Source organism: Dermochelys coriacea, chromosome 5 (genome assembly GCF_009764565.3).
Source record: "Dermochelys coriacea isolate rDerCor1 chromosome 5, rDerCor1.pri.v4, whole genome shotgun sequence".
Taxonomy (NCBI): domain Eukaryota; kingdom Metazoa; phylum Chordata; order Testudines; family Dermochelyidae; genus Dermochelys; species Dermochelys coriacea.
In genome coordinates, this window is record NC_050072.1 from 87,823,743 (window position 1) to 87,848,750 (window position 25,008).

The window sequence follows — 25,008 nt, forward strand, 5'->3', positions numbered from 1 at the left end:
GGCTGTAAACTTACTTGAAGGGGAAATGAAAACTGGTGTGGAAAAGCTGTAGTGTTGAGGCTGAATTTTGCAAAGTGGAGGTGAGCTGCTAAAACCTGGCACAGCTGATGGTGGTGTAGTGGAAAAATGGGACTACTGCTTGGGGTGATTAAGGGCATTGATGAGCCATCACAGACACCTGAAACTGGTATTATCTCCCTGCCAGCTGTGCTGACTGATGACATCCAAAAGTAGGGAGTGAGTTGCTCAGTGGAAGGAAAGGACTAAGATACCTGGCCATTTCTGTCAGAGAATCATATTTGGAAGATTCATTGTTGCCGCCTGTCCCTTTCCCATCCCAAGCCATGCTCCTCTCCATATTGAGCCATGTGAAGGAAAGCTGAAGAACTTTGTATTCAGTTGCAGAGGAGTAGCAACATGCCAACAGAACAAGTGAGGTTCAATCTTCTCTCTGCAGGTTTTCCAGTGTTTGGCAACTTTCTGCACAGTGGAGATTGCCAGAAACCTTTTACTCCAAAATCCTTAAAGGTTTGGTTATATAAAAGCCATCTGATATGTTTTATCATCATTGATCAGAACTGCTAATTGCAAAGATTCTGTTTGCAAAGTGAAATATATGGTCATCAATGTTTCATTTGGTGTGACAAAATCTATATATAAACTATCTATATACTATAAAATATAGTATTTGTGATATGGAAGGCTTGGGTTTAAGGGCAATTTCAAAGGTCTTCCACTCCAAGATAGTGGGCATCAATAGGACCATGAATGTGATGTTTCAGAGCTCTGCATGTGCGATGAGGGGAAAGAGAGAGCAGAAGAAGGGATATGTTGTTTGGAAATTCAGAACTCCCTGTCTGCCACACTTTGTAGGGTTTTGGCATAAAGGAGGTCTTGCTTCTGCCTTCCATATGGCAAAAAATGTCTTACGTTTTTCTGTAGTGTACCTATTATTATCTAAAATTCCATAATCCTGTCTATCTCCTTCTATTTTTCCCCAAGGACTTCTATCTGAGTGTATCCAAGCTTCAGTGACTTATCCTGATGGTCCTCCTCAAAAAAGTTAGCTATCCAATCATAGTTAAGATTAATATGCAAAATTTCATATTTGAACTGTATGGTCACATAAATCACATGATGTTTCAGTTCTAAGAATTTTCAAACAATCAGTAAAATGAGAAGTAATGCAATCATTCAACAGATCCATGTGTATAATGAACAATTAGCTGAAATTGTATAATTCACAAAAAAAAGAGCTGAATTCAATCAATCATTTATTCACTGACAGATTTGTCACTCTGTCGGTGAACATACCAGACTGGGTTAATCATGAATCGCTGTGTGTTTATGTAGGTAGGGTGATAGACTATCATTTCCCTCTACAAGTAAAGAAAAATTGATTCATCTTTGTTATTATTGCCAGAATATGCACATTGTTGTTTTTCAGCTCTGACAGAATGCCAAGCTTTGAATAATAAAATGAGATGGCCTTTGTATCTAAACCTTACAAAACAACAAACACTAGCTGTACAGCATAATCAGACGGGGCTTCAAATTACAATACCAGAAACCTACACTAAAACTTTCCCTGCTGAAAATATTGTGGTGGATTTACTCTGTTTGTTCTTTTCTGTCTGATGATGGCTTGAGTAATGAGTCAGATCCCAGGCAAGCCTTAGTTTTCCCCAAATAAATGCCACGCTTGTAAAGCAACTTAAAGACAGGAGTGACCTAACCTATGATGAAAATTTAGGGGAGAAGATAAATATCTCTGTAGACAAATATGAAACAGATAATCGCTAATTATGTGACTAATCGCAAACTTGGTTTATATTAGATTTTCTGCACTTACTCATCAGTACATGGTCCATCGCCCCTGCCGTTTACACAGCCAGGCTCTATCTGCATTGCAGTTTTTTTAAAATACTCATCAGCTAAGATTTCATCTTTGTTAATCATATACTTACTGAATAGATTGGCCCCAAATCTCCTTCCTCAGCATCAGTTGCTTTGTCAGTTGTGAAAGCATGGCATATGCATCTTAAGATAGATAAGGTTTCAGAGTAGCGCCGTGGTTAGTCTGTATTTGCAAAAAGAAAAGGAGGACTTGTGGCACCTTAGAGACTAACAAATTTATTTGAGCATAAGCTTTCGTGAGCTACAGCTCACTTCATCGTATGCATCAAGATAGATAGTTCAAGCACTGTTTTTTATTCAGGGCAATGTAATGAACATGAGTGTGTATGTTTTAAATATGCGGGGTCTTCAGCTATTCATTAAAATCTTTATAAGCTGTTTGATCAGGAGGAAAAAAGACACCCAACTGCCTATCAATGCAATAGTTACACCAGGTGGGTTTTCTCCTGTATGTCATAGCAATCCTTCAGGCAAACAATGCCAAGTATGACATGGCAGTTAAGCAGGATGTGCTGCCGGGTAATGTCTTTATGAAAGTTTAAATTTCCAGCTTCTCTGGGGGAGAGTTTATGATGTGTATAGTAATCATTGTTTGATGAAAATCAGATGCTTATTTCTGCTGCAAAATCCCCCAGTAACTGTTTTGTTGGAGGTTCTGTTGCTTCAAAGGAAAAGAAAATAAGAATCAGGGCAATTTTTGCTATATTGAATGTAAAAGCTGATGAACACAAATGTGAAAGATACACAGTAACGCTGTACATCTATTGTACACAGAGGTTCTTGACTGTAACTTATGCAACCAGGTGAGTGAACACTGAGAACTACTACACAAACATTTCCATGGTTATATGGTATGAGCCCATATTAAGCTAACAAAGAAGTGTAGTTCTTGGAGGTAGTGGAGACTCTAACCCTAGGAAATCGGGGATTAGGAAACCAGCCGTTAGCTTTTTCTGTCTTCTTCTTTTGCTGCCCTGAATTTTTGAGGCCTCCAAAGCCCATCCAGCTCTGCCGTTGCACCATCTCTGTATATGGGCAATTATTAGGGTGATAAACTGCCTTTTTATATATAGGTTGGTCTATATGTACTATTTGATTCATATTTATGTCCAAATATAAATTGTCCCAGATACCTATTTTCTTTAACTTCAGGACATTTTCACCTGTGTAATCATATTTGCATCCAAGCACGCAATACAGCCCTGGAAGTTGCCTGACTATGCATATTTGTAACTCTTCATCTTTAAAACAAATAAGTTCAACATGTAGCTCACAATTCAGCTCCTATTAGGAATTGAATTGGATAGTGCAATATCTTCTGTATTCAAAAAAGATTGGGGTTAAGTATCAGGGAGAATGTAGAGGCCGTGATTCTTGGCTGTGGTCGAGTAATGTACTGTCTAACTTGAAAAGGGTAGGGTGGGCAGTTGGCTTATGCCACTTTTGGAGTTCCCAAACTTTTGGGTTAGCTGTGTATCCTGGAATATGTTACTGCATCCTGAGTGCTGCACTAATTTACTCTCGCAGTCAAATAGTGCCAATGAGCCATTACGACATTCGGGGATTCCCCAGCTGTCCAGATTTCCCAGGCGTAGATAAACTGCAGCCGCATTGTTGGCTCTGTGTAAATGGAGTTTGCTTCAATTTTCAGTGATAAATTCTGGAGGTACTGGAGAATGTACAGGCTACCACCTTTGAATTAGAAGTTCTCTCTTGACTAGCAAAAAAACAATGTAGTGGTTTGGGGACCATCATAGGAGTTCATTGTCAGTGCCTCTTAAAGAGAGGGGAGAATGCCAGCTTCTCTTAAAGAACCTCTGTTAGGACCTTGCTCTAAAATTCGATAAATCTCCGTAATTAAATCCTCTTAAACCAATGTGTTTCCTATTAAATCTCTCACTTTTGGAGAAGATTACTGAAATGATTCTTGCAAAAAAACCCTTCAGCATTATCTGGATTTTCCAGAGTTCTTTGACCTCTGTCAATTTAGTATTGCTCCTGGATAAAGAATGCACTGAGAGTACAGGTGGCTTATCTTCTTCTGGTGAGGGATAAAATTCTAGAGCCTGTATTGGTTCTTATAGATCAATCACTTGCCTACAATGCCATTGATCAAAAGGTAACACTGATGTTTCTATAGGGGTGAGAAGTGCCACTTTCAGTGGCTATGATCCTTTCATTCTGAGAGGTCCCTCCAGGATTGGGCAATTGCTCTCTCATGTAGGGTTGCCCAGATTTTCATCTTATCTCAACTTTTGTTTGCTGCATCTAGAACTGTGCAGGGTGTTAGTGGAGAGGAAAGGTTGGCAGTGTCTTCAGTGTGCGAATTACCTTCATATCTATATTCTATATCTTCTGATCCTTAACATGAGATGAATTGAAGAAAGAAGGGAGGATCCATTGGATCACATGGAATAGAAAATGGAAGCTTTTTTTTTTAAGATGAATATAGTCCTCTGGGCTGATGTGCATTCCCATTTTATTAAACTAAAATGTACATTGAACCCAAGAAAAGTAAATTAATAGAAGCTGATAATACATTATGACTTCCATATTCTTAAGTATAGAGATGGAAATGCCTTAATTATTCCAGGCCATTGTTCTATATATACAGGATATTTTTCTCCCAGTGAAGGACATAATAGATAAAATTGATGCTCATTTCAGTTAAAAGACCCTCAAAATATGAGTAAGATGTATACAGAACAACTGAAAGAAAGCCTTTGGACTATAAATAGCCATAAAAATAAACTGCATTAAACAAAGGAAATCTTTTTATTTTACATTTCATTTTAGCATGTTGGCTAAAACAACCCAACCACATATTGTAGTCCATTCTGCGAGTGAGTGCATTTTGCTTCATAGTAATATTAATGTAACAAAAATATATGTTGACTGTAGGCTTCTGTGATCTTTTTTCTAGGGAATTTAATTATATCTGTTACTGCAATTTGTCATAGCTGCAATCCAAAAATCATCTGAGGTGTTTGTTTTTAAACCATAAAGAAAGTGGGGGGTTGGTATGACTTCTTTCTGATTTTTTCTCCTCCTTTTGATCATTTTTTAAGACCAAGAACAATAAACAGTACTGCATGACATAAGGAATAATGTGCCCTTTTAACTATACTTCATAAACCTGTCAATTCATCCAAGTGTTCTATTCAGATTGAGCTATGAGAGTAAAACTTTAAAACAGAATTTTATAGGCCTAATGCTCTTTCACAAGATTAGGACCGAATCCTTCATCCCGTGCTCATATGACTGAACAAGTTGACAACATTGGCTAACTATATAGGCATGTAATGATATACCTTATAGTTATGTTTTGACAAAATCAAAGGAAGACTAGATTTGCAAAATGCTGGGGGAGGAGGAGGTGATCCTTTACCAGTGGTTTACCTATACCCTTTACCAGTGGTTAGGATACTCTCCAAGCCCAATGGCTATGAATTGCCACTATAAATGATACTGCATAGTCATTGGGAAAGAGAAAGCGAGTGAGGGAGTGACTCCATAGATTGGTGGCTAGGGCTTTCACTTCAGGCTGTGGGAGATCCAAGTTCAGGTCCCTACTCCAATGACTACTTAATTATTCTACAAACTGAAAAAGCTTCAACAGGAGAGACTGAGAAAGTCCCATACTGGAATACCCTATAACCCAATGGCTAGGATACTGTTCTGCAGCATCAGAGACCCAAGTTCAAATCCCTTCTCCACATTAGGCAGAGGGGTGACAAAACTGATGTCTCACCTCAGAGGAGTACCCTAACCATTGGATTAACAATTATCAGGGAGGACTTCTTCCTCTCTCTCCCCACCCCGTTGGGGTTTTGTGAATCTAGACCTCCTTTGTTTCTGTCAAAATGGTTCAAACAAAAAATGTTGTTTCAGTACCTACTGAAACCTTTAGATTTTTCAGTTCAGTCAAAACTATTAGTCAAATTCCACATGAATTTGTGACCATTTTTGAGTTGACCAACACTGCATTTTTCATCACACAAATTACTTGCTGAAAAAATTTCACCCAGCTCTACTCATGCTCAGAAACTGAAGATCTCTGCAGTGAGAGAGGGTAATCGATTCATAGTTTCTTGGGATGGATGGATTTTAAGATTGAGAGTCTGATTCTGATGTCTCTCATGCTGGTGAGACATCAGAATTAACCCGCCAGTTAAGCTGGTATGAAACCAGAGTAAATGAGAACAAATCCTGTCCTTTGCTGCTTCATATTGGATAGTTTTATGAACCGTATCCAAATTTATCAGGCAGCTTTAGTCTGGCAAACCAGGTTGGAAATCTCATAAGAACTCCATAAGAACATAAGGCTCCAGCAAGGTTTTTTTGTACTTCCTCTTTTCAGTCAGGCTGGAAATACCACAATTACAGCCTTGTTCAGGGCATTTTAAAGTTTCCTTTTCAGTTCTGGCCAGGACCAGAAAGTTCCTAGGCACACAATGATGAAAAGGTAATTAAAAACAATATATACACACACATTTTCAAACTTCAGAAAGTTTGCTAACAATTTCAAACTAAGGTTTGGGTTGATTCTAATGTTTTTCTGGACCGGTTCTTCATTGCTGGTATTCTTTACACTTAAGAATTGTGATTATATGTTTTAGTCTTTTAATTTAACATTTTTTTGTTCTCTCTAGAGGCTAGCATTATCTATGTGCTCTCTAATGGACATAAAGGATGTTTTGTTTTTCCTTGGAGATTTTATAGAAAGTCTCACAGAACTATTTGCACAGCTTTAAAAGCTTAACTATCACTGTGAATGTCTATTTGAGAATGAACAACTCTTTTCCACTGAGAAAGTCAAGTGTAGGAAAGTGCACTCCATGAGTATGAGATATATAAAAATCAAACCCAGCTGATTTTGTGGGTTTTATAGCTCACTCTTATTGCCTCTTCATTTACCGAAGAGGGAATCTAAACTGATTACAATGAGCATTAAAAAGGAAAAGGTCTTTAACAATTCTCCTAAGCAGGACTTTCGGTAGGATTCTTCCCTCCTCTTTCTAGATCTAAATTTCTCAAGTAAGTGGAAAGATGTCTTCTACAGAAATCATGGAGTACTGGTGGAAGCCTAAATAAAGAGAAAACTATGCTTGGAACTGAATGGGTGTCCCAGAATGGAAAGCTGGTGCAAGAAGCCCTCCACCTCCCAACCCCTGCAGCGTGCACCCGGGAGACAGCCATGGTTTGGTTGTTACCATTAGTAAATACAACCGGAGCCTCTAGGTCTGTCAGAAGTGCTAACTAACCAAGAGTGATAGGATTGGGTGTTAGAGTAGAGGAGGATAGGGATTTAGTTCAGAGCAGTGGCTCTCAAACTTTCCAGACTACAGTACTCCTTTTTGGAGTCTGATTTGTCTTGAGTACATACAAGTCTCACCTCACTTAAACTACTTGCTTACAAAATAAGACATAAAAATACAAAAATGTCACAGCGTGCTATTACTGAAAAATTGCTTACTTTCTCATTTCTACCAAATTATGAAATCAGTTGGAATATAAATATTGTACTTTTGTACATTTCAGTGTATAGTATACAGAGTAGTATAAACAAGGCACTGTCTGTATGAAATTTTAGTTTGTACTGACTTTGCTAGAGCTTTTTATGTAGCCTGTTATAAAACTAGGCAAATATCTCCATGAGTTGATGGTCCCCCTGGAAGACCTCTGAGTACCCCCAGGTGTATACATACCATTGGTTCTGAGCACTGGCAAGCTGAAGTAACAGCATGAGGTAAAGGAGGCTACACCTCACTCTTCTTTTCCAATATCTATGGAAGCAATACAACATTCAGTTGTCTTCCTCCACTCTCACGCTGAGATCTCTTCCCCAGAACTATACAGTGCTCAAAGCTACAATTTAGTCCAAATCCTGTAAAGGAAAGGAAATAGATAAATAAAACGGCCAATCTGACAAATCAAACCCACAAGGGTAGAGTAATCAAAGAATCCATCAAACTTTTAAAAGTTAATAGTGTGTAGAATTTATATCTCCGCCTGGGTAGCATGAAGCAGCATATCATTTCTCTACAGTGTTAAATTATGTTCCACACTGTACCCTATGAAAGTTCATAGCCTGCCTAAATGCTTCTGCAAGCAGCAGTACTGAAAGAGCAATCTGCATGGTGCACTCCTGCTTATATGGAAGACTCTGAATTGAGCACTTGGGGGTTCAAATCACACTACTCTTGGTGTGTTGAGTACTTTTACTCACCCAGCTCAAAATATCCTTAGAGTTGGGAGGAAAGGATTGGTTGTAATAAATTGAAACAGAAACCCTCATTTATATTCCAAAGAATGGCTTTGGATGCAGTCTTTGAACTTTTTAATAAAGTATCTTTGGAAAATTTACTGTATCTAAACCACTTGGCTTTCATTTGATCTGTATTTTTACAATGTATTATGCGTATTCTTTCTCTGCCTCTGTTCTTTATACTTCAGTAATAAACTGGATGTTAAAGAAATAGAATAATGTCTTGCAAGAAAAGAGAATTTGACTTTCTATGTTGTTTCCTTTTGATTTTGGATTGTTTAGATACCAGCATGCAAGGCAAAAATAAAGCCAGTATCATATGACCTATTTATTTATGTTAGGTTTGCTTGTACATACCTAGAAGCCTATTTCTATCATGAGCATGGACAGAAAGAGCAACCAAACCCCCACTTATGAAGCACATCTCAAAAAGTGGGCATATAGTTTGGCTTCCCAACTATTACTCACATGAGTAATGGGACCAGTGCTGTTCAACATACTCAAATGATCTGGAAAAACGGTAAATAGGGAGGTGGCAAAATGTGTAAATGATACAAAATTACCAAAAGATAATTATTTGAGGTAGTTAAGTCCAAAGCAGACTTCGAAGAGTTACAAAGGGATCTCACAAAACTGGGTGACTGGGCAACAAAATGGCATATGAAACTCAGTGTTGATAAATGCAAATGTGCATTAGAAAACATCTCAACTGTATATACAAAATGATAGTCTAAATTAGCTCTTAGCACTCAAGAAAGAGATCTTGGAGTTATTGGGGATATTTCTATAAAAACATCTGCTCAGTATGCAGTGGCAGTCAAAAAAGCTAACAATGTTAGGAACTATTAGGAAAGGGATGGATAATAAGACAAAATATCATTATCCCACTCTATAAATCCATGTACACCTATACCTTGAATACTGTGTGCAGTTCTGGTCACCCCATTTAAAAAAAGATATATTGGAATTGGAAATGTACGGAGAAGGGCAACAGAAATGAGTTAAGGGTATGGAACAGCTTCTATATGAATAGATATTAAAAACACTCGGACTTTTCAGCTCTGAAAAAAGATAACTAAGAGGGGAATATGATAGAGATCTATAAAAATGTGACTGGTTTAGAGAAAGTGAATAAGGAAGTGTTGTTTACTCCTTCACATAACACAAGAACCAGGGGTCACCCAATGAAATTAATAGGCAGCAGATTGAAAACAAACAAAACAGGAAACACTTCTTCACACAATGTACAGTTAACCAGTGGAACTCCTTGCCAGAGTATATTGTGAAAGTTAAAACTATAATAGGAATCAAAAAAGAACTAGATAAGTTCATGGAAGATAGGTCTATCAGTGGCTACTAGCCAAGATGATCAAGGATGCAACCACATGCTCTGAGTGTCCCTGCCCTGTGATTGCCGAAGGCTGGGAGTGGAGGAGAGGGGATGGATCACTCCGACTTCCTGATCTATTGATTCGCTCTGAAGCACCTGGTATTGTGAAAACCGGATACTATTTTCAATGGACCATTTGTCTGACCCCATATGGCTGTTCTTATGTTCTTGCATATCAGCTTTTCATTTTTGGTGGACTTGTTTTAATTATCTGCATACTACATAGTATTTATATTGAAGGTTATGGAGGAGTTTTCTTCTGGATGCATGCATGCATTTTTAGAGAACCTAGTATTTTTGTCTGCTTGTGAGGGCAAATCTTGTTATGTGATTTAGGATTCTTGGTGTTTGTTTTAGGGGGAAAATGAGCAATTAATATGTATAATATATACACACACACACTCGCACATATTCATCATTTAAGGAATATGAAACTGTACTAGGAGGACCTGTAAAACAATTTTAAAAAAATAGTGAAATGTAACAGATTAGAATTATATTATTGCTGAATTGACATGCAGATCATGGCCTATGTGCAATTCTAGCTTATCTTTTCACATGCATTTGTAATGCTGAAAATTATTGTTCTGATTTTGAAATGTCACAAGCAAACACTTCTAGCAATAGTATTAATTCCATGTATATAATTGAAAAAGGAACTTCAGTTGTCACTGATGAAGTAAATTGTATATCCAATTAAAATCTGCATGTATTAAGGTTAAAACAAAAGCACTGTAAATTAACTTAGTACTATAGTGACTTATCTTTTGAAAGAAATGCTATCAAAATGATGTCCTAAATAAGTTCAGAAAATACCAAAAAATCCCATTTTTAAAAAAAAAGCTAATATGATCCATGGGGTAAACTGCAAAGCTTTGTCAGTAAATATTATTAGGAATATTACCTTAAATAGAAATTCAAGTATGCTTATTGATTACTCCTGAGTGAGAAATATTTGGAGCTTTATGCACCAATAAAGGAATTCTTTATTACATTTAGCTTGCCAAGATTGTTTACAAGATGCTTTGTTTTGCTCTCAAGGTATACCGAATTGTTTTTTGCAAGTCTGTTAACACTTTTTAATTTCCTATTATTCCAGTCATTGGCACATTTCCCTAGGGGAGAAGTTCACCAATGAGCTGCATGCAGTTATAAGTACGAAAGGTTGGCTACTGGTCAACTGTATGTCATTCATGGGTGAGATGGCAATGAACCATTGTCACTATAGCACCTATTGTTCTTCATCAGTCCCTATACATATTAATAGCTCATTTTACTTAAACTTAAATATCTAACAATAACTTTCTCTTTCCATTCAATATTTAATGCCCTTTTACTAAATGAAATGCATCACTAAAACTATTCACATGGTTAAACACATGCTTAAGTCATTTGTGCTGTTGTTCTCTGCCTCAGTGCAGATTGATTCAAAAACTACAGCACTATTCATGCACACAAGCAATGCATTGCCACTGGAAATCATTAAAACTAAGATAAGATTACAGCTAAAAATAAAGTCTAAGAAAAAGCAAGCAGAGTCATGCCAAAATTTGCTACACCACAAGTTCTTTCTCTTGAACATGCATTACAAATATAAGCAAGAGAGTATAATAAATATGTCCTGGGTTATTTAAAAAACAACACGCTGTCATGAAGTTGACGGCATCTACAAGCACAAGAGGAGTGGTATAGCAATGTACACTGAGTATGGACAGATTGTAGCCGCAAAGGGAGAGTCTGGCAGTAGAGAGTCATTCTTAAGTGACGCATAAGAAACAGAAGGGTCCATAGACATAAAGAGAACAGCAGAACCAAGTTGAAAGTTAGTGTGTAAGTGAGGACTGTAATGGATAGAAATAGGCCTGAACTATAAGATGCCACATTTGTATCCAAGTTTTCTTTAAATTTGTATTTATTTAGATGCAGGGTTTTAGTTTGAGCTAGTTTTTATTAAGAAAAACAAACTGTATTTTATAGATGAGCCTGTGTAGTGATGTATTGGGTCCTAGTGCAAATGGCTAAACACAGGCCACACAGAATAACAGGTATAGTAAATATAGCCAGGCCATATTTCTATGAATGCAGGGTGAATCATGCATGGTGTTGCAAATATACAGCTACAGCATATTGTCGAGAGGATTAGTAGGAAACATAAGCCAATTATATTTTCATAATAGGTGGTTCAGTTGTGATCATCTATAATGATTGCATATTGTTTTCTCCATTCTCCCTTATCCTCTACTCTCTCATGCATGGACCTGAAGATCTGGCTGCCTGGATGGGAAAGGTATTAAGCTACATTCCATAAATAGATTTACAATAACTTGCAGAGATGTATTATTATTCTTAATAATAATAATTTGTATTACCATAGTTCTAAAGAGCCCTAGTCATGGACCAGGGCCCCATTGTACTATGTGCTATACAAAGCTGGTGTCGCCGAAGAGGCCTAGATGCCTCTCTTGTCTATTTTTTTACCTATTCTTTTTTAACTTGCACAACACTTTCAAAAGTCAAGCCTGGGGGGAGCTTAAATTAATAATTTTGCTAGATACTAAAAATCATGGACTTAATTGAGACACTGGATTATTACAACAATCTGTAACCCACTAACAGCATCCTCACCCCATCCTGGTTCCTTTCTTCCCTGTGACTGGAGGTGTGTTAACAGCTCACTTTACCTGAATTGGTCCTTTGTAATATGTGTTAACTACTTATACTAAACAATCTGTTCCACCTTGTATTTAGTAGTTATACTCTGAGTTAGTTTCCCAGATCTGAAGAAGAACTCCATGGAAGCTCAAAAGCTTGTCTCTTATCAATAGTAGTTGGTCCAAGAAAAGATATTACCGCACCCACCTTGTGTCTCTAATATCCTGGGACCAATGAGGCTACAACAATACTGCATATTCTTTGCATGTTAGCCTACACTCTGATCTGCTTTCTAAGGGGTCTGTTAACTCCCCTTATATGTTCATATCCCAGGTAGACAAGGTTAATAGCTAATATTTCAATTTCTTTCTGTGTCCCCACTATGATCCATCAAGGGCCATGTTTTTGACATTTCTTGATGTTAAACAATATTTCTAAGAATTCCATTTCTTTACTTGGTAATGCACTCCTTTAGTGGTGGTGTTTATGCACCTGGCTGTTTCAATGAGGTTCAATGGCACAGTTAGTGTTAACGTCCCCAACCCCTGCCCACATCTCATCTCCCTGTACAGTTTTTTTTTAAACCATATGGGATGATCAGGCCCTCTGCCATTGATGGTAGGCAGAAATATTTTCTGGAGCGAGTCTCAACATCTGCCTCCCTCCACGCTTGACTTTAGCTCCTAACCCATTGAAGCATTGTAACTGGCAATTCAGGATATTTAATATAGTAGCTACCAATTTGTTTCTTTGCTGTTGGCAGTTGATCTATTCTGTCATTGAGAATATAACAATAACAGCCATCTGGCATACTTGGATACAACAGTGCAGAAATGCTGGCTAATGCAGAGCCAGGGCACAACCTCTTCCTGTCCACCCTCTTTATTCTGCTGGATATCCCTAAGAAGGGAAAAGACCCTGCATGCCCTTGAGTGTGTTATCCACAATTCAGTCCAGCCCTTACACAGGCTGCATAAGGGATGAACATTTTTCCACCCACACCACAAAGCACATCCTTGTAAAGGGCAGAAAGAATTTGACCCTGGGAATGCAGCACTGAAGTAAGTTATGTTTCTGACATGTATGGTCAGCAATGGACCAACAAGGGACCATTGAAAAGTAGGTTAATTTTCAGGTCCAGCATTAATAATGATTTTCCTTATAAATGTGTGCTTTTACAACTGAAACAATACAAAGTATATTATTTAGTTTATATTACATGTCCTTTATTGATCCTTCTGACATGTATGTGCTGCAACTATATTTAACAATCATACAACAATGGTGCCATTTTATCCAACATTTGCCGAAGAAGTTAGTTCATGTATATTTAATTATCAGAAGAACACTGTTCAGCTGGCTGAAATTTGATAACATTTCTCATTAAGGGTTTGAACAGGAGTTTACTGGGGACATAAACATTTTAATTAGAGCTGTTGAAGAGGCCCTTTTGAATTTTTAGCAATGAATGTGAAGATCCCTGCTGACCACAGTAGAATAGCAGCATGACAACACAGTAACTCTATTGAAAACAATTGTAATTACTTATTAATACATGTTAATGCTATTGTGTTATCTCCTGTTAAAGTGCAATGAACCAATGAATTCATGTCCTCCTCACTATAGCATTTGTCTTGAAAAAGGAGAGACTTCTCAAAGTCTTTTCTTCCTCTTTTATCCAGGAGAGGTTTCCTAAGGCATGAATGTTCAGGCAGCCTGGCAGTTAAACATTTCAGTTTTGACTTCAATTAGATGATTCCTGCACTAGAAACCTCAGCTCTAATCCTCAAAGTTTAACCACTGAAGGGTTCATGTACATTTTGATTTGCTCTGTTAACATTCTTCATGTGTGAGTGATTGTCTTTCATGATTCTTGAGACTGTTGTCTTTTATTGGATTGCATATTCCAACTTTTGTCCTTTTATGTCTGTGTGAATGTGGTTTATATTGTGTGGTAGTGTGCTCCAATTTCTCAAATGTGGTACTACTGTAAAGTATCTAAACATTGAATAGAACAAAGAGGTGGGCTAATTAAACTAGTAACCAGAACTTTAATTAATTTCACATTTGTACACAAACCCTTGTTTCTGCTACCTTGGAAAATGTTTTTGTTCTTAATTACATGTCCATTAGTAGCAACAGAGGGGACAGAGTTTATATAATACAGTCTTTTGGCACTTTAGACCTATTATGGCAAATTTTCAACAAATTTCAATACTAGCATTGCAGAGATCTTGGATATGATTCATCATTCCTTTACACTAGTTTTCTGATGAGGTCAGTGAAATAACACTGGTATAAATTTGGTATAATAGAGTAGAAATTCTGACCCCTTGGCTACTAGAGGCCTAATTCTGCTACATTTCAACACTATGTAGTACATTACTAAATACATTTTTCAATCAATTTCAATGAAACTGCTTGCAAAGTAAGGCACTATTCAGTGTGCATGACATGCACTCCTGTGCAGAGGACTCACAAAGACCTGTACAGCACTTACATACTCAAAAATAGGGTTTATCTGGGACTTAAATAGCATATAGACCTTGCACCTAACCCTCTGCACAGAGATTAATTTCACCTTGTGTGAATAAGGATAAAATAGAATCTTCTATGACCAAGTCCATGTTACTAGGCTGATTGGTTATTTGCAAACTCAAGTCTAGAAAGCTTATCACAATTCATCCTTGTATTTCTAGTTTTAAGCTGAGCAGAATTTTTCTTCAGAAGGGTAGCATGGGTTTTCGGGGAGCGGTAGACTTTGTACAAAGGCTGGATTTTCAGCAGTCACTTCCTTTCATTGAGTTTTGATTGACTGAAGGACCTTATGGCTTTCTTCCCTCAGGGTCATGTCATATGAGGGGCCCTAGTTCAGCCATAGAGGTGCATGCGGGGAGCCTTTCCCTATTGTGCGGTAGCTCAGACCTCCGACATTTGTAATCTTTGTGGTCCAGGGTGCACAAACTACTTGTTCCTGCTCCCCACAAGAGTAAAAAACAGACTGAATTTGTCTACACTTCAAATAAAAGGTATGGTGTTACCTCAAGTTAGCTAACCCATATTTGCTAACTTGGATAAAAATAGCAGTGAAGACACGGCAACTCTCCTTTTAATTTGGTTGAGTCCAAGCCTATAGAGGAGCCTGAAGTTGAGCTTGAGCTGCTAACCCAAGTTAAAAATGGAGTTGCTGTGTCTTCACTAATGACTTAACCTGTGTCAATATGCTTGACCCTAAAGTGCTTAACATGGCTAGCTACTCCATAGTTAAGGCTGTAGCTGAGTTTTCTTTGGGTAGGAGGCATAAAAATTAGACATTCTCTAAATACACTGAAAGGGTCAGACTGGTCTCAAGAATGGTTAATTAAGTATGGGGACATAATATAGAACTTTTGGAAAATTTGAAATGATTTGGAGAAGGGGTTCCTGATCTGGGACATCCTTATAAGGGACAGTGTTTATCAAGCTATCACATTGTCCATGTCTCTTCCTCCTATTCCTCATTTAGTGTATGGGAGGGGGAAGAGGAGAAAAGAATATCTGTAGGTTCTCCTAGCTGAGATCTAGTGTGATGCCGACGTTAAAGGCACATAACCCAAAATATGGCTTAACCAGAAGATCTTCAATGATCTAAAATTCAAAAGAGTCCCACAAAAAGTGGAAACTAGGTCAAACTACAAAGGATGAATATAAACAAATAACACAAGTATGTAGGGACAAAATTCAAAAAGCCGATGCACAAAATGAGATCAAACTAGCTAGGGACATAAAAGGAAATAAGAAAACATTCTACAAAGACATTAGAAACAAGAGGAAGATCAAGGACAGAGTAGGCCCATTACTCAATGAGGGGGGGGAAAACAATAAGAGAACGTGGAAATGGCAGAGGTGTTTAATGACTTCTTTGTTTTGGTTTTCACCACGAAGGTTAGTGGTAATGGGATGTTTGAAATAGTGAATGCTAATGAAAATGAGGTAGGATCAGAGTCTAAAATAGGGAAAGAACAAGTTAAAAATTACTTAAACAAGTTAGATGTCTTCAAATCACCAGAGCCTGATGAAATGCATCCTAAAATACTCAAGAAGCTGACTGAGGAGATATCTGAGCCATTAGCAATTATCTATGAAAAGTCATGGAAGACGGGGGACATTTCAGAAGACTGGAAAAGGGCAAATATGGTGTCCAAAAAGGGAAATAAGTACAACCCGTGGAATTACAGACCAGTAAGCTTACTTTCTGTACCCGGAAAGATAATGAAGCAAATAATTAAGTAATCAATTTGCAAACACCTAGAAGATAATGAGGTGATAAATAACAGCATGGATTTGTCAAGAACAAATCACGTCAAACCAACCTGATGGCTTGTTACCCTGTCAAAGAAAGCTTTGTGGGGGGAGGGGTGGAAGCGGTAGTGGTAGATGTGGTATGTCTTGACTTTAATAAGGCTTTTGACACTGTCTGATATGACCATCTCAAAAGCAAACTAGGGAAATACAACCTACATGAAGCTACTATAAGGCAGGTGCATAACTGGTTGGAAAATCATTCCCAGAGAGTAGTTATCAGTGGTTCACAGTCATGCTGGAAGGGCGTAACACGTCGGGTCCTGAAGGGATCAGTTCTGCGTCTGGTTCTGTTCAATATCTTCATCAATGATTTAGATAATGGCATAGAGAGTACACTTATAAAGTTTGCGGATGATACCAGGCTGGGAGGGGTTGCAAGTGCTTTGGATGATAGGATTAACATTCAAAATGGTCTGGTCAAACTGGAGAAATGGGAGTCTGAAGTAAATAGGATGAAATTCAATGAGGACAAATGGAAAGTACTCCACTTAAGAAGGAACAATCAGTTGCACACATACAAAATGGGAAATGACTGCCTAGGAAGGAGTACTGCAGAAAGAGATCTGGGGGTCATAGTGGATCACAAGCTAAATATGAGTCAACAGTTTTTTTTGTTATTGCAAAAAAAAAAAAAGCAAACATCTTTCTAGGATGTATTAGCAGGAGTATTGTAAGCAGGACACGAGAAGTAATTCTTCCGCTCTACTCTATGGTGATTAGGTCTCAACTGGAGTATTGTGTCCAGTTCTGGGTGCCACATTTCAGGAAAGATGAGGACAAATTGGAGAAAGTCCAGAGAAGAGAACAAAAATGATTAAAGGTCTAGAAGGGTCTTCCCTTGATCTATGAGGGAAGATTGAAAAAATTGAGTTTTTTTAGTCTGGAGAAGAGAAGGCTAAGAGGGGACATAAGTTTTCAAGTACAAAAAAGGTTGTTACAAGGAGGAAGAAGAAAAAATTATTGTTCTTAACCTCCGAGGATAGGACAAGAAGCAATGGGCTTAAATTGCAGCAAAGGCAGTTTAGTTTGAACATTAGGAAAAACTTCCTAACTATCAGAGTGGTTAAGCACTGGAACAAATTGCCTAGGGAAGTGGTGGAATCTCCATCATTGGGGATTTTTTAAGAGTAGGTTGGACAAACATCTGTCAGGGATGGTCTAGATAATACTTAGTCCTGCCTTGAGTGCAGGGGACTGGACTAGATGACCTTTTGAGGTCCCTTCCAGTTCTAGGATTCTATGAGAAATTATTAGACATTGTTTGGCTCTATACTATGGAAAGGTGGCATTTAGGGAATCAACCTTTGGATCAGCAACAGCCATATAGGAAAGCAGACGGCATGCACTGATGCCAGAGAAACTGAGATGTCAACTGTGCTCCTGAGATAATTTCTGAACTATTCCACCTTACCTCCCCATGCTTTCTCTGAATTTTGGAGAGGGGAAACTGATAGCTCAAGCTTTTTCAGGAGTATAGGTCACAACTAAGTTTATCCACCAGCTATACCAGACAGTGAATTTCCTATAATTCACTGGTTGAGAGTCCTAGTTTCATGAAGCAGATCTGATTTGTTACAAGAAGATGCAGCAGGGAATTACTCTTCTATTGAAAAAAAAAAAAAAAGTCAGCCTCACCTCAATCCCTGGAAAAATCAGGTCCTCTAGGAATCTATTCTGAAGCGCTTGAAGGAGAGGAATAAGAAAAGGAGTACTTGTGGCACCTTAGAGACTAACAAATTTATTTGAGCATAAGCTTTTGTGAGCTACAGCTCACTTCATCGGATGCATTCGGTGGAAAATCGAATGCATCCGATGAAGTGAGCTGTAGCTCACGAAAGCTTATGCTCAAATAAATTTGTTAGTCTCTAAGGTGCCACAAGTACTCCTTTTCTTTTTGCGAATACAGACTAACACGGCTGCTACTCTGAAACTCTTCTGTTGACGTCTTCATGGGTCCTGTGCTAAACTGGATCACAATCAGGCCTTGTTTGTTTCCACACAATAATGATGATGTGGAATTACATTAACCAGTCACCACAACTGTTTTATAAATAAATGTTTTGTTTTGTAAGTAGAAGATTCACATACAGAAATGATTTTCCACAAGCCTGACAACACTGTATTCCAGTGGAAAACTCTGGATTAAAACAAATTTTCCATAGCTGATCAAACAGCTAAACTTGATGAAACAGCTAAACTGGAATGACTGATAAACCCTTTATTTCTACACTTTTTTTTATAGAGCTTTAAAACTTTGAAATTTTTGCACAATTATTTAATTTCAATATAGTGATTTACAATACTAGGTAACACTTTATATTTCTTAATCTACCTTTGACATTTGTAGGAGGCCAATCTCCACCCTAGTTAGGTAGTTTTAATACCGGAAATATCAAGGTCCAAAGGCTCAGTTATGGGCTACACCAAATATACAAGTGCATTATGTTAGTATATTTGGTGCCGCCCATAACTGAGTCTTTGGACCTTGATATTTAATATTGGACCTTGAGATAGATAAATATAAATATAAAATATATGGACAGCCATGGGATGTAAGTATTTGATTCACCCTTTATGGGTGGAAGTGAGTATTTGCAGGTGTATCAGTGATACCTGCATTTTAAAATTGGTCCTTAACACTGAGTATTGGAGCTGTTCTGAATTTTGATTGTTTTAAACATGTTTTTGAATGAAGAGCATTAACTGCCATGGAAATATTAAAAGATGCCGTAAGCTCTGGAGAGCTGTGAAACCTATGTTAAAATGAATTCTATTTAATTGGATTTTATATAATCAGTGTTTAAAGGCTGCAGCTGGACATGCTATGTAATTTACAATAACTTCCTACTGAAGGCAAAAATTTACTTAATAGGCAATGTAATCTCTTATGAAAAGGGACCAGTCCATAATAATGCTACAGCATAGTATACCCTGTAATCTCACATGAAAGTCCAAAATACCAATGAACATTATACTGTATCTGTTCAATTATCAAGATTGTTGCTTACTTTAGGTTGCTTGTGAGAATGATACGACCCATGTAAACTTGAGTGCAGGCTACTCTAATGCAGTAGAAAGCCATAGTCTTAGGTAGAACAATATCTAAATACATTATAAATCATGTTTCAATTATTTGTCTTTTACTTCTATTAACAAATGCACCATACAGTAGTTATGGAGAATTACAGGATATTCAGCCAAATCATCGGCACATTACAGTACAGTGCACAGAAAAGCAGATCCACCAGCACCAATTTCACTGCACAATTGCTTTAGTAAATCAGCTCTACTTACAGCACATTTTCTATTACTATTAAATAATTAACAAAAGAAAACACATCAAAACCACCAAAATAGCAGATAGCATAATGTAGAGTATTATACATAGCAAAATAAAGCATGTAACTGAGCAACTCAAAAGGCACAGTAGATATTGTGCTGCATGTTCTAGGGGATTGAACATAGCCCTAGCAGCAAGGAACTGCTGAATGCTAATCGTTTGCTCTACCACATTGACTCAGTGTAGTTTTGGGCAAATTAGTCTTTGCTGACCTATACAATTGGAATAAAACTTTACAACGGGAGAGGTGGTGGTTGGGACTTGGTTACCTAGTGTTTCTTGCAACACTTTGACGGAATACATTGTGAAAGGGCTAAGAAGTAGTAGCTGTCCTCCTAGCTGGATAGGTTAATAAGCAACAAGTTGCTGCTTCTCCTCAGGGATATATTCTTCCCTCCATAAATGCCCTTGGTTCTGGGAAGTCATGAAACAATGGAAGTTGAGTACTCTGCAACTCTTGGAATCAAGCCCATAGACTTCTCATTGATACTAATCATAAATACAAATTCATATAGCAGGGAAGAAATTACTCAAATTATTGGATATAGCTGGTATTTAATCACACTGAAGTCCTATTAAATTGGGTATGTTTTGGGAGGGGCATTCACAGTTCCAGTCAATCTAAGCTTATAACTGCAAATGAATTTAAGACCCAGAAAGGCATGCACTTTTAAGATACAATTACCACAACCAAAAATATAAACCCTCTGTCCACATACCTTCCAGCATATATAAAGGGCACATAATTTTTAACACTCTAAAGTCTACTGGGGCTGATGTATATCTGATTTTAATAGTTCAGTAGTACTTTTTTGTGTCTCTTTCATTGAACTGGTCACTGCAGATTAAGGTGACTAGATGTTCCGATTTTATAGGGACAGTCCTGATTTTGGGGTCTTTTTCTTAAATAGGCACCTATTACCCCCACCACCACCCTGTCCCGATTTTTTTTACACTTGCTATCTGGTCACCCTACTGCAGATTTAATTTTATAAAACAGTACAACTTTCATGGCAGATTCTGCAAAATCATCTTCTGTTGTTCCTGTGCTGAGAGCAGCAGAATAAGGAGAATGGATTTTAAAAAAGCAGAGAGATCTGGTAGGTAGGGTCCCATGAGAAGAAAAAACTAAGGGGAAAAGAGTTTAGGAGAGCTGGCAGCTTCCTAAAGAGAATATTGAATTCAGTAAAGACAAGTAGAGTGTATTGCACTTAGGAAGGAAAAAAATCAAATGAACAACTACAAAATGGGGAATAACTGGCTAGGCAGCTGTAAAGGAAATGGGGGTTATAGTGGATCACAAATTGAACAAAATCCAACAATGTGATATAGGTATGAAAAAGGCTAATATTATTCTGGGGTCTATTAACAGGAGTGTCGTATGTAAGACCTGGGAGGTCATTGTCCTACTCTACTTGCACGAGTGAAGCCTCAGCCTGGAGTATTGTGTCCAGTTCTGGGCACACTTTAAGAAAGATGTGGAAAAATTGGAGAGAGTCCAAAGGAATGCAACAAAAATGGTAAAAGGTTTAGAAAACCTGACCTGTAAGGAAAGGTTAAAAAAAAAACAACCTGGGCATGTTTAGTCTTGAGAAAAGAAGAATGAAAAGGGGACCTGATAAGTCTTCAAATATGTTAATGGCTGCTATAAAGAGATACATGGAAGTCTGTTCTCCAAGATGTTTTCAAGCAAACTGGAGAGCATAATTTGAAGTTCAGATTGTTAAGAAAGGTGCCATGTCTTTTACCATAATAAAACAGTAATATAAGGTCAAATGTTGTCACTTTGACATTGGATTTAAAATGTTAGTTTTGCCTTTTGAATTGCTAGCATGTCTTCATAATCATTGTGTAGCTGTAGGGCTGGATTAGCAAATGGCTTGTGCCTTTCATATTTGAAAGAGTGATGACATCATTGATATCACCTGCTGCCTAAGGAGAAGAAACAGATTGTCTGAATGAAGTAGTCAGTTGCACAGGATGAGGAGGGAAGAGCTTCAGTAACTGCTTCCTCACACACAGTCACTGGGGAAGAAATGGAGGTGGTGAAATGAGATTAACCAGCCATACTACCTCCACTAGACTGAGTTTTCTAGTCTCAGCCGAGGTTGCATAGGTAAATGAGGAAGGCTGAGCCAGCCAAACCAAGTTACTAAGTAGCCCCCAGAACCAATAACAGAATCTTCTCTTCTAAAGCAGTCTGTCTGCTAGTTGCACTACTTTTCTGGTGGCTAATAACAGGAGGTGAGTGACTCGGCTGTTGCCACTGCTGTTCTAGCGGGCAAGCCAGGGAGGAGGAGTTATGGATTCCATCTCTCTTCTGGGAGCACAGATAGGGACTTAAGCAGCCACTCCAGTAGTTATCAGGGAGATGTGTTTTGGGGAGAAGCTCCGTTGATGCCACAGGTCTTTTGGAAGCAGAGGACTGCAGGCCTAGGCTATCACTGCTGCTTTTAGTCCTGTAAAGACTAGGAAGAAGGAGGCTTAATTATCAATGGCATTCTACATGCCTGGTAGGGAAAGGCCCCTAGCTATTTGTCAAGGGCTTCTGATGACTAGAGATCACTCAGGACTTCTAGCCTTCTGGTGCCTAAACAGAAGTAAAGGGCCCCAGCCATCAATGATTTTCTTGTGGCTGGGTAGGGTGACCAGACAGCAAATGTGAAAAATCGGAACAGGGCATGGAAGGTAATAGGAGCCTATAAAAGAGAGAGACCCAAAAATTGGGACATACCTATAAAATTGTGACATCTGGTCACCCTATGGCTGGGGTCCCAAACTCCAGTTAGTCTGCTTCTCTGAGTGTCTATTGTAGTACTGGATGTCCTAGGATGCTACTGCCAGACTTCCTCAGGTGACTGGGAGAGGGGAAGATCCTGCACTGTTGCTTTCCTTGGGCAACTGGAGTTGAGGGTCACTTGGAGTACTATAGCACAAGTGAATATCCTTCACCCTGCTGTTGTTTTATGGGACTAGTTAGATCATCATTAGATTCTGGTAAATTACATTTTTCTGCTTCTTATATACTACTCAAGAAGGTTAAAAGTTTAAGTTTAAACACTTTATGCTCTCTGAATTGCTATAGCAACTCAACAGCTGGGTTAAATTACAGTCACTAATTGATTTGTAATGATAGTGATAGAAAATAAACAATTAGTCTATTTATTTAACTTCTGTTCTTTAGAGATTAAAGGGATAATCTGGTTTTATTCCGAATTTGGAAAGGACACTTTATTATCACTGTAAGGACACATAAGTAGTTTAGATGAAAAGATAAAGATTTTTAGAATCTTCAGTGAGAAATAAAAGCTTTGTTAGAAAATCTCCTGGACTGTAGCACTTCTTAGGTAGTGAATAAAAGTAAGTTAGGCTTACCTTTTGTTTTTGTTCCTCTTCATGGAAAAACATTAGGTCTCACATGAAACTGAAAAATAAATAATTCAATAAAAATGTTTGTTCGCAGTCAGTGAGAAATTCAGCTGTAACACTTTGCAAATGTATCTCATCTTTTCCAATACAAAATTGTACTTCAATTGCTGTGACAGAAATTTCTAAAGTTTTACATAAGACTGAAATTGGCTTCAGAATGTTAATAAAAGTCACATATAAACTCAAGGAGGGAATATCTTCACATTCTGAAGAGTTTAATAGGATTTTCAGATGGATTTTATGTGAAATGCAGATTAGATATCTGCATGCAAAAGACACAATGGTTTATTTTCCATAAGGAATGCCTGAGTTCAGGATACTTATTTAATATCTAGTCTTATTTAAACTTTTGAGTCAACAAACCCACACTATTCCAGTTTTGACATAAAGCACCATCCCAATTTCCATTCATAACCCATCTCTATTTTTAGCAATGAGCCATGGCAGAGAATGTATTTTGTTTCTCTCTCTACTCCTGGCTCAACTGCCAATAAATGGCAGATCTGATTGTTATGAGCTATCTGAATTCGACATTGGTCCAATAATGTTGGAACAGTTTCATCGATAATTTAGATGTAGAGCTGTACATTTTGACTCTTACAGAAAATAAACAGGAATTATGAGCACAATGCAGTGCAGAGAAGGAGAATTTTTCTGATGTAAAATTCCACCTTTTCTGCAACCAGCACTCAGCCTGAATGCAGTTGTATGATAGCAGTGTCCTGTGACAATAAAAAAAAGATATGATGTTGCTTTCATCTAACACTGAACAAGGAACTTCATTAGAATAAATCAGAGTATTATCCCTAAACTACTATCTTTAAATTAAAAAAATGTTTTTAAATGAAGTAATTTAATCACTGTTTGCTTCATTGTACCGTTCCCCAGTCTTCTCCTTACCATACTTCCTTCTACCCTTGTAGAGAAAAATACTTGTATCCTCTCAGCAGGTGAAGCTCCAAAATTTGGACATTAGCTTTAGATAAGCCTATAAAAGTTACAGATGCTTAGCAAGACTTAGCTGAACCTCTTTGCCCTAAAAATAAGGTGATAAACTACAGACATAGATTTCCTCTTGAGCAACTGGATTAAAAGCCTCTTGAAAGAACTTTATTCAGAACTAACTCTTGCAAAGCAAACTCTTATATTGGAATGTAACCAAATGCCACAAGTCCCTTATGCTTACCAAAACGGATCCTGAATGCTTACTGATCCATTTACAGTTTGAGAAAATAAGATGTTTGTAAAATATTTTGGCTGAAAATTGAAATTCCAGCTGGCTCTCTGGTGCCGCATGAGAGCGTAGTTAGTGTCTTATATTTCCATTCTCTTCTATAGGCTGGGCTTTCTGGCTGGAGTACAGAATGGTAAACTGGGCCCATTCAATCACAACTCCACAAAATTTTGTCATCCATAAATTTTATGACTCGTGATTTTATATTTATTTTGTCAAACAGACCTGTTTCATTTTGGGTCAGATCTGTATCTGTCCGAGTAACTGTGGTGAGGGTGTAGTTTTATTTTTTTCTGTGCACTGGCCTTATTGGCCAGACTGAGTTCATCACAGGAGACATCGTCTCCCCTTTGACTGAACTGCTGCTGTGCATGAGTCACAATGACCACAGTGCCTAATAAGAGACGTTGTCTGACCAGTAACCTAGCCCATAG